At 52.1% G+C, this 12,159-nt stretch overlaps 1 long non-coding RNA gene across 1 annotated transcript in view; it reads right to left on the bottom strand.

Annotated features, from left to right (window-relative positions):
• Positions 1–2,129, bottom strand: part of LOC147121441 (uncharacterized) — a 67,578-nt gene extending 65,449 nt beyond the window's left edge. The window contains exon 1 of the long non-coding RNA XR_015077542.1: positions 1,668–2,129. This is a non-coding gene — a long non-coding RNA (uncharacterized LOC147121441). The remainder of the gene's footprint in view (positions 1–1,667) is intronic.
• Positions 2,130–12,159: the final 10,030 nt, after the last annotated feature.

Raw genomic sequence — 12,159 nt, 5'->3', positions numbered from 1 at the left:
GGGAGGTTGGAGATGAGGTGCTAGTTTGGAAAGACAGAGGAGTCAAGGGTGGGTTTTTTGAAGGGAGGGGTTAATTATGGTTTTGAAAGGCAGGAGGACAGTACCTGAGAAGAAGGTACAATTTACTATGTCATCTAGCATGGGGGTCAGGAAGGGAGTTGGATGGTCAGTAGTTTAGTGGATACAATGTCAAGAGAGCAGGAGTTGAGTCCCATAGACAAGATTAGCTCGGAGAGGGCATGGGGGGAATAAAGGAGAGAAATTAGAAAAAAAGACGTCAGCTCAGGGCTGGGGCAGTCCTTGGAGAAAATTTGGCTTGGTGAAGAAGGGGGAATGCATTGAGGCAGCAGAATGGATGGTCCTAATCTTAGGAATAAAGAAATCCTTGAGTTCCTTGAATTTGTTGTTGAAGGTGAGGGAGGAGAGAGCAGGGAAGAGGGGTTAAAGGAGATGATTGGTAGTAGGGAAAGAAGCGGGTGTTACCTTTGTTTCCCAGAAGGATCCTGGAATAGGTTGCCACCCATGAGCCAGGTTTCCATCAAAGTCATGATGCCAATGTGATCATCCACAATAAGGTTGTGGATGGCAGGAGCTTTGTTCTCAAGTGAACTGACATTCTGGAGGGAATGGCAGAGAGAGGTGGCAATTTTTGATCCACTGCAAGAGTCCAAGGGGGCAGTGATTGGTTGCTTGAGTGAGACGGGGAGGAGGTTAGTGTGATTAGCCTCCAACGGGCACGCTGGGTGGGAATGTCAGTGAGAAAGGAAGACAGGACAGTTGGGATTGCTGCTCGGAAGACTGTAGCGACGGATGCCTCTATGGGACCTTCGGAGAGTGCCGAAAGAGGCACAGAGTGAGCCATGGGCTTATCCAAAGGGCATTTAGGCCTGGGATGGTGGCAAGAGAGTAGTAAAGCAAAGGAGTAGAAATGGGTTGGGGTAAGGGCTGGGAGGGCAAAATACCAATGTGACAATCACCTCTGCACCTTTATCACTAGATGGAACTCCAAAATCTTCATACCCATATCTATAGCAGCAGTATTCAGACAACCTCACAGCCTCAGGCCACGTGAGCATTCTTACCTTTTCTCCTGGGAAACAGTACAGTGGGAACAAATACTCACCATTTTCTTCTTCCCTTGCTTCAGTTTCTCCCCTTTCTATGTTTAAGCAAATGCTTCACAAACTTTTCTCAGTGTTTATCTCTCAAAGGCTGTTATCAACTCCTCCCCTGTCCCACTTGACCCATTTTCCACCTTCCCAGGGCTCTGCTCCTTCTCAAAACCTTTTAAAATGCTTTCCCTGTGTTGTTTACTTGTTTTTAAGCTTTCCTGACTGTTCTTCACAGTTTTTTTGGGGGTTCTGCTCAAAGCTCGGGTAATTTTAAATTAACCCGCCCAGCGGGAAACTGACGGCATCAGATCGGCTGTCCGTTTTACACCCCGCTCAATTTTACTTTCCAAATGGACGAGGTATAAAATGGGTGGCCTGTCTAATCCGGTCAGTTTTGTACCATGCGGGCTAGGATAAAATTACCCCTGAAATTCAATTCTGCGTCTGTTCTGTGATCACCCCTGCCTCACAGGACATGTTTTACACCCTCTGGGGATTTCTGTTCCTGCCTTAATTATCTGCTTTCAGCTCTCCTGACTGTTTTTGGCAGCCTACCAGTTTCTATTTCCCTCATATTAGATTGTTCTGGAGATGATTCCCACCACCGACCTTCACAGCTGCAGATGTACACTTCTGCCACTAGATGGAGCTTCAGAGGCTGCAGATCGCCAGACCTGCAACGGCAGCAGCACTAATGCACTGAGGAAAAGTTGCTGGCCACGAAATTGGAGCCTTCAATCCCGGCAGTTAAGGCCGGTTTGGAAGAAGAAATGGCGGCCGCCTGGCTTCTGGCACAGAACACGAGGGCCGCCATTTTTGGCAGGCTGGCAGCGCTCAGTTACTTGCGCTCGCTGCACATATTTAAATTATGCAGATCGTGATGTCAGTCGCCGTTCAACACCTGAATTGATGCACGATCTGTGATTTTGGATGTTGCCACTTTTAATAACGCCCCCTCCAAACCACGCACGGAAGAACGTGCATGCAGCAATACAACAGAGATGCTGCCAGCGCTCATTAAAGGGACACACACAATTTTCAGGTAGGTTTAGATTTTTGCTTTTGGAGTGGTTTCTTTACATTTTATTGGATTAGTGGCTTGGTGCAATACATTTAAAAAGTTGTTAAAGTGTGCAGGGAGTGCTGCTGGATGTTTGCAAGGCTTTGGCTCTTAAAGGAAGGCCTCTGAGAACACCACTTGCACACAGTCCTGGGACTCTAGATGCAGTCCAACCTTGGACTGCAGCTTCACATGGAGATGGAACAGAGGCAGCAAAGGGGACAAGCTGCTCACAGAGGGAGGAGCAAGCAGAGGGAGGAGCAAACCCAGACAGTCCCTTTCTGGCCAGGATATCCGGGATCGAATCATCCGCCTGCGCTACCAGTGACCACAACCCCAATTTCTCTTTCAACATTTGTCCCACACTGTACCTTCCCTCTGTTCCTGACCATCACAGCGTCCTTTTGGTCACAGTGCTGAAATAAAAACCACCACAAAGCAAACTTTCCAATCCAGCATTATCCATATATGCATCCAATATGACATCAAGAACTCAATGAATCACCCTTATGCATTCCCTTAGTGACTGTCTTGTGTGTGCCTTTTGTCTATCCTACTGATGTCACGCACTGCTACCCCAGTGGCTGCAGCATGCCTGGTGGAAGGCTGCTGACTTTCAGTGGGGGACACTGCAGATGGCCTTGCAGGATGACCTTGAGTAGCTGGTGGCTGGGAGTGACAAATCGAGTGACAGTGTTTCTTCTTCTTCTTCTTCTTCTCCTTCTTCTTCTCCCTCTTCTTCTTCTTCTCCCTCTTCTTCTCTTCTTCTTCTTCTCCCTCTTCTTCTTCTCCCCCTTCTTCTCCCTCTTCTTCTTCTCCCTCTTCTTCTCTCTCCTCTCCCTCTTCTTATTCTCTCTCCTCTCCCTCTTCTTCTTCTCTCTCCTCTCCCTCTTCTTGGTCACCACTGGCTGGGCAGGTTGGATTTCTTGTGTCTGAAATAAGGAAGGCACAAGGGTAGGGTTGTGGTGAGGGGAGTGGGGGTAAAGCAAGAGGTGCATGCTTACACCACGTGCAGCTTGTAAATCAGAAGAGATTGTGGGATGAAGCGGGAATGGAATGTGAGAAGGAGGATAACACATGAGGATGCTGGCATCTTATATACTTCCAGCCCCGCCGCTGGCCAAGGGCTCAGCCATGCCCCTGCCAAGAATGGCCTGCACTGTTTCCTCCAAAGGGGTGAGATGAAGCTAGGAATGTGAGGTGTGCCTCATGTTTGGTAGGGATTGTTGGTAGGTGGATGATAGTGGGGAGGTCATGTATTGAGCAGTGTGTGAGGCAAGTGATGCAGTTGGTAGGAGACGGCTTTTGAAGATGCATTCACTGACCTTGATCACTCACCTGAGGTCATGAAACTTCTTTGGGCACTGGAGCCAGGTGGTGGGAGCGACACTGCTGGCAGTGATGGCCTCGGCGATCTGGTCCCACATCCTTCTTTCTGGAGGGCCTCCTGGCCCCTGTGGGTAGAGATCCTCTCTTCCAGTGTTGACCCCCTGCACAAAGCTGGAGTGCTGCGTCCGAGACCCTGGGTGCCCTTTCACTGACCTGTTGAGCCATTTGTGTCAGTGTTGGAGCACTTTTACCATTTTTCATCAGCCAAAGGCAGCTCAGTTTAAGAGGTGCAGACCGCCTTGGAGAGGAGCAGACTAGCTCTAAGTAAAGGGCGGGGGAATGGGACTAGCTGAAGTGCTCTTGCAGAGAGCTGGCACAGGCTCGACGGGCTGAATGGCTTTTTCTGCATCCTATTAACTCCACTCAAAAGAAGAGGCACACAGGATTGTCACAAAATGAAGACATCATATAAATTGCTCAGGAACTGGGCAATAATGTGCACGATCTGCTGCTGACAACCACAAATCACCTGGATATTCAGAGAGTGAAACCCCTTTCAGTCTGCAGGTGGGTGTCTAATGGCTACATGGGTACAATCAATAACTCTCTGCATCCTGACAAGTGATAGCATCCTTCTTCCTCTGCTGTGACTCCAGGGGAAAGCTGAAACTGCTGGCTGCATGACAGAATAGCATGCCAGTAATTATCGTGACGCAGAGGTGGATCGTAAACTGAGTAATGTTGTAGACTGCACCTGTGGTGGACTGGAAGAAGCGGAAGCATGAATGTGAAGCACAGTTGTGGTCTTGCCTGCTAACTGGCAATGCTGTGCGGACTGAGTGGAGAACAGCTACAGGTCGTCTTACAACCGTTTACTGATGTGTACCACTAAAGCTCTAATTAGCCACAGTCTTCACCAGCACTGCTCCCCTGACATTGTCAAATATTATTGACGTGGATGGGTTCGTTCATCTCCGACACAGTCTGATTCCATCATCCTCCAGCTGCTGATGCCTCTGATCTTTTTCAGCTTAATCATGAGGGCGGATCTATATCCAAAACTGTACTGCCTGAGGAAAATTTGTCCCTTAAGCCTAGAAATTATTGCTGATCATAGCAAACCAATGCTTAACATGTTCATATGACATTCCTCTATCCACTATTTTAGCAGAGGCATTAAATCATTTAAATTAATTGGGTTAATGGAACGGCCACATGAAAGTGGTAAGCATTTTTCTCTCATTTCCAGGCTTTACTGCGATGTGCTTCTTTATTCCTTTCATTCTGTGTACATGAACAAAACCGACATTGCCCATCCTCCAACCCCCAATGCCTGCTCTCTGCTTCTCTCACTGAGCTCCTCGATTCTCTTCCCAAATTTGGCTTCCAAATTCCTGGACTTCTCTGGACATCAAGACTAAGGGCTGGATTTTGTGGGAGGTCAGTGGGTGCGATCGGTGGCGGGTCAGGTTGTAACAGTCGGCGCAAACTCCATGGATTTTGAACATATACCTTTATTAAAAACTGGACAGGCTGTTTGGGGGGGGGAGGGGGGAGCAGTGACAAATCACTCAAGCTGAAGATGACTCACGTAACCAGGTTACATTCATATGGAAACGAACTGTCCTTGGGAACAATGGCCCAAGGGACCCACTCCCAAGTCTTGAATAACGAAGCTGGCGACTCATTGTTTCTGGTCAAGATGAGCTCGTTCAGTTAATCGGCTGGGAGATCGAAATGAGTTCTAAAACATCCAAACCTGGGAGGAAGCTTGGAAACCATTTCCCTGAGGCCATATGTCCATTAAAACCACAGACAGCGGTCTGTGTATTGGAGGGGTATATCAGAGAGCAGTTTGGATTGCTCTCTCTCTCTCTCTCCTGCCCTCCACACAACGGAACGTCAAGAGGAGCAGAGCCTTGCTCTTCCAACCGAGACAGACTTCGACTAAGGCTGGGACTCGCATGCCGCACGGCCGGTACGGACCCAGGTAGCCGAGACGTACAGGAGGAAGCTGCAAGCAAGATCAAAAGGGCAATCTAGGTGAGCATTGCCAAGCCCACACACCCACAAGATCACTTAGCTGTGTGAGGGGGTGCCTGCATGTTCCTACCAAACCAGAGGGGGTTTAGCGTTGGAAGGGCCCTGTGATAGTTTAGTTCACGGGAGGGTATTTTTAGGCCATGGTAAGTCAGCTCGGCAGGGGCTTGTTGGACAAGTCAGTGTTGTACTGTTTTAAACTGTGCTGTTGTGTTCACACTGCTTGTACTGTATGCGAGTGGAGTGGTTTTTGTTAACCTTAATAAACACTGTATGGGTGAGCCCGAAAACGCTGTCCGTGTTCAAATCTGTCCTCAGTAATCCCTATCGTCCAGAGTTTGTAGTAAGGGGGTTTGCGTGCTCGCTACGGGCGGGGCAAAACCACTTACAATAATTGGCGATTGCAGCAGGGGCCATAGGAAATTGGCCACCGCAAAAACCGGTTACAGAATTGGCGACCGCGGGCAGGACGATAGGTTGTGGATTAGATATTGACAGTTTGTAGGGCAAGAGGTCCGGAATGGAGGACAGAATTTCCTCCTACATGTTTAATAAGGTTAACGTATCCCAGCAATGGGTGCTGGAGATGTTGCGCTCTGAGAGTCCCCAGGATAGGGCCGCAGAGTGGACAGGGAGCAAGGAGCACAGGAAGTCCAAAGAGAAGGCGATTTGGCTCCTGTGCTTCCAAAAGCAAGTTCAACTGCTCCGGGAGCAGGTTGAAAAGCTCAAAACAAGCTGAAGGAGTCTAAGGACAAGTCAGACACAAGGGGGATAGTCAAGGGTAGACTAGTGGAGGAGTTGCACGAGGAAAGACAGGAAAGACGTGCACAGGAAGAGACCTCCCGTAATATGGGGGAATACCTGCGGTGCCAGGTTACGGAGGCCAGGTTAAATGAGCAGGCCTTACAGGAGGAGAACGCAAGATTAACAATGAGAGCGGATGGTTTGGAGGGTCAGCTAAGGGACATTAAAATAGCTCATAAGGTAGCTAGAAGTAGGGGCTATGAAGACTCTGATCATGGTCCCTGCGAAGGATTAAAAAATTGACCCAAGCCTTGTCTGGGGCCAGAGGCATGGTTTGTTTAATGGCACCAGGGGAAACCCGGGTGGAGTAGGACAAGGAGGGTCAGGAAGCAGAGGATAAGGTTCAGGACAGGGAAGTTCCACCGGCGCTGGAAGCGCCACCGAGACCAATGTACCCTCTGCGGCAGCAAAAGTACGGTCCACCCACACCAAACGGTGACCAGGGCCCGCTGCAGAGCGTGGTCCCATTCACCACCCCGCAGTTGCAAGCCATGGTAGCAGAGTTGCCCAAACTAAAACAGGATGGGGACCCCTCAGTTCACTTTATGGAGGTCGAACAGGTAGGGGGGATCAACGGGTGTAGCGAGGGCGAGAAGCACAGGCTGATGCTGCTCTCCCTTGACGGGAAACTGTACCAGAGCCTGTCCGCAGCCACAAAAACGGGGCAAGGCACCACAGCGGGGTTGAAGGAGGAGATCCTGAGAGCCATGGGGCACACCCAGGGTAGTCCGTTCTCACAAGTGGAACGGACTCTAAAGTTGGCCGGCGAGGCACCGGCTGCATTTGCAGACAGGCTATGGCCAGTGTACGCAAAGGCAACTGGAGGTGCGCCAGTCCGCGCGCAACTGATAGGGGTCACCAGAAATCACTGGCTCAGGACCCTGGTAGCAAACAGCCTGCCACGGATTAAAGCCAAGGGAAGCATGGTTTGACTCCGAGGACCTCGCGAACATGAAGGCAGGCGTGCTCCGGAAATTGTGCTTAGCTTTTAGGGCCGGTTCCGGGGAGGAGGTCAAACACAAGGGGAGGGTACATGAGATGAACACCCGTAAGGGGGATAGGAAGGAATGACGTCAGGAAGGGGGTAACACCGACGTGTCTAAGACTTGTTTCAAGTGTGGGAAGATGGGGCACTGGAGGTGGGATTGCCCGGCCCAAAAGGGGGGGTCAAGCCAAGAGGGTCCTCCCGTGCGAAAACCCCAGGTCACCGAGCGACCAATGAACCGTTTGATGTTCTGGTGGCCGCCCTTCGCACGGTGCTGGGGAAGGACAAAGGAAGGCTAGATGCTGCCGTGAGCAGCACAACGCCGACCGCACCCGCATGTCCGCCTTCCTCCTGACTAGAACGCGCCCAGCCTGAGTGCCTGTGTCCGCTCATTTATGAAGAGTAGGACAGGCCCTGTGTTGAGATGGGGGTGGAGATGGTGCAGGAGAGATATTTGGTGGATACCGGAGCTTCAAGCACGGTGGTCCATTCGGAAGACCCGACCAATTCACCCTGGTCTAACAAGGTCCCGTTTAGCCTAACGGGATTCACAGGGAATGAGCAGGTGGGGTCGATGTCCAAACCCCTGAGAATAGAGCTAGGGTCCCTCCGCACCAGGTGGATGTGCATGCTAATGAAATGGGAGCAACCAGGGTGGAGAGTCCTCGGGGCTGATTTCATGTTAGCCAACCAGGTCATTGTGGACCTGAGGAATCACTACCTGTGGGGGGCAGTGGTCTCGGACAAGACAGAGGAGGTGATAGTGATCCCCAGAGGTAAGGGAGGAACGGGTAGTGTATGCACCATGAAACCCAAAGGGAGTTACGACCTGGAACAGTTGGTTAGTAGAACCCCAGCCCAGTACCAGGCGAATGTATGGGACAACCTCGCCGCATTCGCCACCCATAAACACAATTGTGGCAGGGTGACCGGGGTAGAGGTCCGGGTGCAAGGGGACCCCATGTCGCGGCCACAAAAGCAGTATAGTTTGCCCCGGGAGGCAGAATCCGACTTGGAGACTGCACTGGGATCCCTGATAAAACAGCGGGTGTTGAGACTAATAGCCACCCACGTGAACTCACCACTCTGGCCGGTGAAGAAACCCGACCAGTCTTGGAGAGCCACCATGGACTATTGGGTCCTTAATAAGAACATCCCAGCTTGCGCGCCCACAGTCGCAGCTGTCGCTGATCTGATAGGGAGCATTCCAGCAACCGCAACCACATTCACGGTGCTGGATATCTCCAACGGGTTTTGGTCGGTTCCCCTCAGACGGGAAGACCAATACAAGTTTGCATTCCTTTTAAAGGGCAGCAGTATACATGGACATGCCTTCCCCAGGGGTTCCACAACAGCCCCTCCATATTCCACCAATGCATGGCAGACGCATTAAAAGGCTTCAGCCGACGCCACCAGTTAACCCAGTACGTGGACGACCTGCTTTTGTTCTCCGCAGAGGGGGAGAACCACGGGCCACTGCTGGACGAGCTGCTAAAGCTGTTGCAGAAAGCGGGGTTCAAGGTCAACCCCAAGAAAGCCCAGATCGGCCAGGATGAAGTCAAATTCCTCGGGCTGACCATAATTGCTGGTGAAAGGGCCACAGAGGAGGCTAGGGGGAAGGCAGTACAGGAGCTACCAGCCCCCAAGAATGTGACCGGGGTAAGGTCTTTTCTGGGACTCACAGGGTACTGCCGGGACTTCATAGAGGGTTACGCAGCCACGGCAGCCCCTCTGCTTCGGCTCCTCTGCAAGGGAGTCGAGTGGGAGTGGGATCAGAACTGCCAGGAAGCATTCACTCGCCTCAAAGGGGATTTGCAGACGGCACCCGCATTGGGAGCCATCAACGGTGGGGAGGAATTCTTCTTAGAGGTAGCAGCCAGCGAGCTAGCTTGCACGCGGTGTTGCTCCAGGAGCGACACGACAAGCTATGGCCTGTGGGCTACTCATCTAGGGTCCTCACCGAGGTAGAACGGGGATATTCCAACTGTGAGAGGCATCTCATGGCCACGCATTGGGCCATAAAGCGCTCACAGCTCTTTACGGGATCATCCTGGTAGTTCTACTCACCCACCATACCCCCACTCAGATGTTGTTGGACGGGAGAATAAAGGACGGGACAGTGAGCAGTGCTCGCATTGCTCGCTGGACTTTATTGCTCTCGCAGATGAATCTGAGAGTGCAGTGGTTGACCGAGCCCAAGCTAGCAGCCAACATGATTTACTCAGGGACGGCCCGCATGTGTACGGTAGAAGGGGTGTGGGATGGAGGTGAAGGATTCCGGGCCGGGATACGCCTGACGGACCGGGACATCTATATAGATGGGTCCAGTTCGGTCGTGAAGGGGGAGTGTCTCACCGGGTGCGGAATTTATGACCCTAAGGCTAAAATAGCGAAGGCCATTAAACTCCCCAACACCCTGAGTGCTCAGCACGCCGAACTGGCGGCGGTGGCGTATGTGGCCACCCACCCCGACGAGTTCCCCACTCCCTACACTATTTGCTTGGACTCTATGTTCACGTGCAACTCATGCACGGAATACTTGGCAATCTGGGCCAGGCGCGGATTCGTCTGCAGATGGGAAGCCCTTAGCAACAGCACTGCTGCTAGGTAAAATTTTGGAGGCCACAGGCACCCGGGGAGATCACTATATTCACAAAGTTAAAGCCCATTCAAAGACAGAGCCCAAGTGGGAGGGCAACCAAAAGGCAGACGAGCTGGCCAAACAGGGGGCCAGGGAAGGAGTATTCTGGGATCCGTACAAAGCAGGTCTGGTAGCTGCAATCCGGGACAAGGGAGCGGGTAGCTTTGGCTCCGGACTTAAAGCAGGTCCAAGCCCAGGATCCCATCCTTAAGGCCGTCCTGGTAAAGAGAGAGAATGGGGAGTCCATAGAAGGTCCGTTCGGGGCAGCAGTCATTAGTATCAAAGAGGGGATGCTTTTCAAAGGGGACCGGTGGGTAGTCCCAGCACAGCACCGAGAGGAGTTCTTCCAGATGGCCCATGGGGGCCCGGGAGCGGGACACCCAGGGCCGGAAACTACCTGGCAAAGGGTAGAGGAGGCAGGGTGGTGGCCCCAGCTCAGGGAGGATGTCCGAGTTTTCTGTGTGCACTGTTTGGTGTGCGCAGCCAATAACCCCAAACCGTAGCACAGGAAAGGTCCCATAGGACACACCAGGAGGGTAGAGGGGCTGTGGCAGTCCCTGCAGGTCAATTTCATCGGACCACTGCCCACCACTAAAGCAGGCAACAAGTACTGTTTAGTCCTGGTGGACGTATTTTCCAAGTGGGTGGAAGCCTTTCCCTGCCGAGCAACCAGCTGGAATCCTGGTGAGGGAAGTGTTCTCCAAGTGGGGGCTGCCACAGGTCGTGGAGTCCGACCAAGGGAGCCATTTCATGGGGCAGGTGATGCAGGCCACCATAAAACTCTTGGGTATACAAGAGAAGTGGCATGTGGCTCACAACCCCCAGTCATCAGGGATTGTGGAGCGCATGAACCAGACACTGAAAGAAAGTCTGAGGAAGGAGATAAGCCCGTTCCCGCAGAGATGGGACGAGGTCTTGCCTCTAGTCTTAATGGGTGTCCGGGCCAGCCCCTCCAGAAGCACAGGGTACTCCCCACACAAGCTTATGACCGGGAGGATTATTAGCACCCCAACCCATGTGTTGGCGCCGGTCCTCACCGAAACACAGGTCAGGGAGGTAAACCGGGACAGGTTTGTCCAGAATCTATACGAGACATTAAAACGGATTCACTGGCAGGCAGCCAGTAACCTGGGGAGCCAGCACCAGAAAAATCGGCTGCTGTTAGAACCCCAGAGAACCTACGAGTGGGAGGTGGGAGACCAGGTAATGGTCCGCAATTACACCCGAGTAGGGGCATTCGAGCCGCTGTATATGGGGCCTTATAATATCGTGGATAAAGCGAGCCCCATGGTATATGCAGTAAAACTCCCGAAACGCACAAAATGGTTTCATGTAAACCAGTGCAAGTTGTTTAACCCCGAGGAGGGGAAGGTCAAGAGGCACCAGGGCACAATCATGAGCCTGGTGGACGCGGGTCTTCCTCCCATAGTGTGGGACAATGATGACCCGGAGGACGGGGTGGTAAGGAGGAGCAGTCGGGTCCCACGGCCTAGGGTGTCGTGGACGCCTCCCTACTTGCCGACCATGAGCCGCAAGAGGTCCCGATGGGAGAGGTCTTAAATGGGTGCTCATTAATGTGGCAGGGAACACTGTAAATATTTTGTAAATAACCAAAACTAGGTCCGTGGAAGAAAACCCTCTCACAGAACGGAACTGTTTTGCTTTTGTTTTGGCAGGGAACCAAAGGAGATCGGAGGAACAAAGGGATATGGCCAACAAATGTATCGTACTTCTATTCCTAATGATGATCGGGACTGGCAGCGTGGAAAGAGGAGACACCGAGGTGTCCTTCCTCTACGGCTGCACAGGAGGGAACGGGCCTACCGTGACACAGGGGGGTAGGACAGGGGACACGGACGGAATGGCCACTTACTTCCACGAGGGAAGGTGGCCAGGGTGGCTGGGAACGAACTCGACTCGGTACTCCGGCAGCGAAGGTTTCACGTATGGAGAAGCTTCCATACCGTGTCCCAAACTGCAGGTCACAGCCACATGGGTTGGGGGAAACGTGTCTGTTTAAGATGTGAGACATTCCCTTGGGACGGTGGCGGTGGTTAAGGAAGTTGGGCCAGGCCAAGGGTAACAGGTCCGCGGGCTGGGAGAAACTGGGGGACGATACATACTGACAGATTACGGGGGTGAGTAGAAATGTGCTGGAATAAATGGTGAAAAGAGGAACAGGGAATTT

The sequence above is a fragment of the Somniosus microcephalus genome, chromosome 3 (assembly GCF_052327205.1).
Source record: "Somniosus microcephalus isolate GS21.2 chromosome 3, FLI_Smic_1.0, whole genome shotgun sequence".
NCBI classification, from domain to species: Eukaryota; Metazoa; Chordata; class Chondrichthyes; order Squaliformes; family Somniosidae; genus Somniosus; species Somniosus microcephalus.
The sequence above is the reverse complement of the archived record's forward strand: the minus strand, read 5'-3'. Positions and strand labels throughout refer to the sequence as shown.